A 6,536-nucleotide genomic window follows, 5' to 3' on the forward strand; every position below is an offset into this window, starting at 1 on the left:
TCTCAAGGGGGAGATCATTCAAAGGACAAGGTCAAAGTTGTGGCAAGTAGGAAAGAGCATAGTATGATTAAGCATGCAATAACATAAAGAGACAACCTTTGTTGAATCACAGAAAGAAAAGATTTTGAATGGTAGAAACGTGTTGAGGGTAAAGGTGCATGTGCCTACACTACCTTGTATCTACTTCACATACCATGACCACACATCTATACACTAGAGGTGGCAGACATCCATCACTATCACTTTATTATTTTCTCTTTGAATGACTATCGAATGAGAGAGGGCTAGTCACACATTGTGACTATTGGAGCTCCCACATATTGTGCCTCTCTCTCTTGCTCTCTTGCTCCATCTACCATAGCTCTTACTTCCACTTATGTGCTTCCATTCCGGCTCTACCTTTCAACTAGTATTAGAGCGAACATTTGAGGAGCTTCTTCATCCTTTGCTTGAGCTTGGATGCAAAGCTTCGACTCAAGGTTGCATAGTAGCCATTCTTTCCTCCTCTCGATATATGCATTGAGTCTTCCCTTCTCCCACCATATTCTAGCTTCGAGGAGCTTTCCAAAGCTTAGCCTTGTTGAGTACTTATTGAGCCAAGAAGTAGCCATTCTATCCATTTTTTGAGTGGATATAGAGTATGTTGCATAATTTGTTGCTTTGTATTTTGGTCATAGCTTTTGCATGCAATATCATATTCAAGAGTTCTATATCTAGAAAGGAAGAGCAAAATTAGAGCTATTGATTTAAGAACACGTAGAGTTGATTTTATGCAATTTTTTGTTTTTTGTTTCACAAAAAATAGAATTGTTCTAGTTATAGCAAATAGTGAGCTTTACTATGAATGTTTAATGCCTCAATGATGCTATTTTGTTACCTGAATGTTATGATTATTCTTTGGGATTCCACTTGGATTGCTTAGATCTTGATTAGCTTAGTTTTTCCAAAAAAATTGTTGTTGTAATAATAGTTTGGGTAGCAAGCTATTAACCATAACTTTATGCCTATTAAGGCTTGATGCTATTCAGATATATCACTTACATGCATTGATACTTGGACCTAGATATGATTATGGATGGCTTAATGACTTAGATTTGAGCTACGTTGGATGCTTTAAATATTTGGCTTTATGATCCAATTTCTTTAATAATTGACATTACAGGTTTGAAGATTTACTTGGATTTCATGCTCTCGTATGTATCTTGGATTCCGGATGGTCATGTACTTAATGTTTTGAGCTTGTATTATTCATTTGGCATTCAGATTTGCTTCAATGAAAACTACTTGCTATTGACATCAAAGCTTTGGTTTCTTTATGCAATTGAGCTTGGTTCTTTGAGATAGTGGGACTCTTGGTTCATGTATATGCTCTCTTGTGTGCTATTGGATGTAATTACCTCCAGTTGTAGACTAATTTGATTTTGTATGCTTTGGGTCCTAACACTTACCTCCTCTGTCAATAGTTTATCAATTATATATATGCTTATGGGATGTATGGCTTACTAACATTCAAAATATTTAGTACCGGTGGTCTATGCTTAATCATTGCTAGTTACATTGTTTGTATCTTGATTACTACTCACATATCACTAATAGTAGAAGCTTTCTTTCTTGGCTATTTGCCCACAATTGTATTGACATATACTGCTTTATTCATTTCAAAATTGTTGTAATTATAGTTTTCAGTATTGTCTTGGAGAAAAGACATTGCACTTTGGTAGTCTATTGCTGCTTGCAGCTGGTGGATAGCTCTACACTTTGGTATTCCCCCCTGTTTTGGCTAAGTTTTGGGGCTTGATTTGGTGTCATTTATAGCTGTCCATTCTCTTGGATTTTACATTGTTCTACTATCATCATAGATGGTTCTTTGAATGATATTACTATTTTTAATATTGAAAAGCTTGATGGCATAAATTTCACCTATTGAAAGATGCAAATATAGCATGTACTAGTTCAAAAGAAGCAGGTTAGGCCTTTGAAAAATAGGGGTGTAAAGCCCAAAGCGATTGATCAAGATACTTAGAATAAGTTGGGTGAGCTATGCAAATCCACTCTTATATTGTCATTGTCAAAATAGGTTCATTTTAGTATTGTGGCACTCATGGATCTCCGCATGAAGGATGGGACTAGTGTGTCCATGCATTTAAATGAATTTTATTCTATTTTTAACCAGTTGACTTCATAAGGCATTGAGCTCAAGGATAATCTCCCTCATTGAAACTTCTTGAGTCATGGGACACTTTTCGTACTGCCATATACTAATACGCCTAAGAATGGTTTCAAACTCTAGGATGTTGAGAGTACCTTACTCATAGATGAGACAAATAGAAAGAATTTGGATACAACCCGTACTTCTTATGCATTGGCTGTTAAGGGCAAACATGATGGTAAGAGAGATAATGATTGCCATGGTAAAGACTCACAAAGGTCTCAGTCTCGGTGGTGAGAAGTCTCATAGTAAGTCCCATGGTCATAAGACCTTTCTAACATATCATTACTATGGGAAGTAGGGTCATATGAGGCCACAGTGCCATAAGATGTGTGATGTTGATGCAAGGAGAAGGTAAGGGCAAAGTGCAAGATAAGTTTGATGATTGCAGTATTATTTCTAGTAAGTCTAGTGTGAAAATTGAGGAGATAAATGAATTGAAGCCTAAATCTAATTATGATTGAAGGGAGTGAGCCCTAAAGTGGAAGCATGGAGTGGAAGCAAGAGCTATGCTGGAAGGAGCAAAAGGAAGAGAGAGAAAGAGAGAGAGAGAGACACACACACACAAAAGATGTGGGAACTCCAACAGTCACAACCGGCCTTCCCTTTTATTTAAATGTCACTAAAAGAATAAAAATTAAAGTAGTAGTGATGGGTGTCCATCAACTACAGTGTATAGGTGTGCAGGTAACTAGTATACGATGCAAGTACTATCATTGTAACTAATATACCAATGGCTAGACACAGTAGCCTTTACCCCCAACAACCTCCCACTTAAAGGAAAATGTGTCCCTAGTTAGAAGAGAACAAGAAAAAAGTGACAATACAAATGTACATAAGTACAATAGGATGAGGAAATATGTCATCTCATCCAATGCCATCAACTTTCTAATTAATAAAAAATACTCTGTTGAGAGACTTTTAGTGAGCGAATTTACAGGATTTTGGTCAGTTGAGATCTTGACAAGTGCAATGGAGTTGTTCTCAATGACCACTCAAATAAAGTGGTGACGTACCTCAATGTGCTTCATCTTCACATGGAAGACCCGATTCTTAGCCAACTGAATAGCAATCATAGAATCCAAATGCAATGTAGGGATCAAATCAATAATACCAAGGTCCACCATATGGCCTAACCAAAGAGCCTCCTTGCAAACCTCACTTAGCTGCAACATACTCTATCTCTGTAGTACATAGGGCCCTACATTTTTGCACCCTAGACATCCAATAAATCCAACAAAGGCGAAGACATAGCAAGAGGTGAACTTCCTAATGTCTTTATGTCCTGCATAATCTGAGTCAATGTATCCCACAACTCATATATCTTGGCCACCATAACAAATACATATAGTTTTTGTGCCCTTCAGGTACCTCATGAAACCCTTGATGGCATCCCAATGTCATCAGTCAAGTGTAGCCATATAGTGTGTCACAACTTCCACTGCAAATGCTATGTCAAGGCGAGTGGCTATCATGGCATACATCAAACTGCCGACTACGAATGCATAAGGAATCTTGGACATCTCAGTCTTCTACTCATCAAACTACGGAAAATCGGCCTAACTAACCTTCACATAAGAAGGTAAAGGACAACCAATAGGCTTAACATCATGTAGATGAAACCGCTCAAGGACCTTCTCGATATACTCCTTTGGTGTTCGATGACAAGTAAAGAAGCCCCTTAGAACGATTGTGCATAATGCACATCCCAAGAATATGTGAGGCTTGTCCCATGTCCTTTATCTAAAAGCTCTTATTGATCTGACCTTTTGAGACATCTAACCTCGGGTAAGTTACTTATGAATATATATGTGCATCACGTGGGTTCAAAATAAGGTATTTTTAAAATACTTTTTTATACCTTTTTTTACATACAAAAGGGTGTAATATAAAGGGGTTATTTACAAATTGAATAGAAAAGGGTTATGTTTTATTCAAAAAAATCATAAATAAGGATATTTATAAATAGGCCTTGAACGCACGTGATGTAGAGGGCATACATATAGTAACTTCCCCGAGCATCTAGCTCATCAAGAGCACTCCTAGCAATCTACATATCATTCACATAGAGGATCAAAATCACAAGGCTACCATCACGAGCCTTCTTCGTATATAAATACAAATCTATATCACTGTAGGAATATCCCTATGAATGCATAAAAGCATCAAACTTATGATACAATTCCCTAGGTGTCTGCTTGAGGCCATAAAGGCTCTTTCTCAATTTGCACACTAGGTGGCCCTTGCCAGATTCTACAAAGCCCTTAGGCTCCTCCATGTAAATCTCATCATGCAAGTCCCCATGAAAAAAAGTCGTCTTGACATTCATTTAATAAAGATCCAAGTCAAGCTGAGCAACCAAAGCCAGCACCAAACGTAGGGTATAGTCATTTGCACAACATGAGAAAGTACTTCATCAATGTCTACACTATGCTCTTAGTTGAAACCCTTAGCAACCAATGTGGCCTTGTATGCTGGCTTGGGATGTCCAAGGGTACTTTTCAACTTGTACATCCACTTGCATGGCAAAGCAGACTTGCCACTAGGCAAAGGAACCAAATTCCACTTATGATTTTTTCTATTGTGAGTCATACTCTGACCGCATGGCCATCTCCCAAGAGTGACTATCACCTCTGCGTATGGCCTCATCATAAGTAAGAGGCTTGTCATCGTGTATTACCATAACATAATACATAGAGGGCTCAAACCACTCAGACTGTTGTCTATCTCCAATAGACCGCCTATACATCTTATGGAGCATCAAGGACCTTGGCTACTAGAACATCAACCACGTTGTTGCAAGTTGTCTAGCTAGCTATATAGTAGCAGGAGGCTCCTCTTGAAATATCACCCTACATATCTCAACTACATGCTCATGCTGCTTATGCATTTTCTCCTCATGGAAAACAACATCATGATTGCGGGATAACCTTCTAAGCAACATGTGGATCCCATTGGTGATAGCCCATCTCACCTCTATCTCCATAACCAAGAAAGATGCATTTCTTAGACTTAGGATCCATCTTATTGCACTTGTCCTTAGAAACATGGCAGAAAGACTCACAACCAAAGACACACAAATGAGTATATAAGGGATATTTTCCAAACTATACCTCCTCTACAACTTGATAGTTAAGACAGTACATGGGGACCGACTTATCAAGTGTACGACAGTAGTAACTACCTCATCCCAAAAATGCTATGGTAAGCTTGGCTAGCTGCGAACTTGCTCCTGAATTATTCTATTCATGTGCTTAATCATATCATTTTTGGGTGGGGTGAGCGGGGCAATCAACTGACACTTAATACCCCTCTCGTTTCAAAACTTATCAAAGGCTTTAGAGATGTACTCACCCCATTATTTGACTTTAGGTATTTCAGCTTATATCCAAATCGGTTCTCAACTAAAACAAGCCAAAGCTGAAATGTAGTCAAGACTTCCAATTTCTGCCTAATAGGATATGCCTAGACCTTATGCATATAGTCATCAATGAAGATAATGAGATACTTCCTGCCACCTAATGACTTGCAGGGCGGCATAGGACCACATACATTCGAATAAACGAGAGCGAGTAGCTCACCCATGCATGTCATACCAAACTTTTTATGTTTATTATATATTTTCCCGCCATATAAACAATGATCACAAAACTCAAAGCACTTATAGTCAAGGGGGGCGCAAGATATTGCAAACGGATAATCATCTTCATTCTTTTCAAGGACATATGCCCAAGGTGATGATGCCAAAGAGATACATATGAAGCTACATTCAATACAAAAACATAATCAACTAACCTAGCTATAAGCAAGAAGTAGAGAGTATTGGACTTAGCACCACACATGTGCAATGATAAGATTCCCACTAGTAATCTTCCATGAGGAATCACCAAAAGAAACTGCATAACCTGCATCATCCAAAGTGCTAGCAAAGATAGGCTCTTTGTGAGAGTCATTACATGATGTACATCATGAAGAGTAAACATGCTACATAAACCAAACATTACCAATGCCAAGTATCTCTAGTGCCAGGTCATTACCCAAGCAAACAAATCTAGTCAAACTGCAATAGGAGTGGAACCACTCTCTATGAGGGGTCACATGAAAGGAAGCCCGTAAATCTATCAACCAATACTAAGTATACCTTTAAAAAATATTAGATAGTTGTGAAGTATCAGGAGAAAAAGTTGCAAGTATGAAATCATCATCAAAATCAGTCTGCATGACATTAATCTCTTCAACCTTGATGCTAGACTTGCTACAAGCAACATTGTGATCATCATTTTTTTCCTATACTTTACCCTTGCCCTTTTCCTTGCGCTTGTGTCCT

This window comes from Lygodium microphyllum, chromosome 6 (genome assembly GCF_053477565.2).
Source record: "Lygodium microphyllum isolate KBCC chromosome 6, Lygodium_microphyllum_v1.1.10, whole genome shotgun sequence".
Classification (NCBI taxonomy): domain Eukaryota; kingdom Viridiplantae; phylum Streptophyta; class Polypodiopsida; order Schizaeales; family Lygodiaceae; genus Lygodium; species Lygodium microphyllum.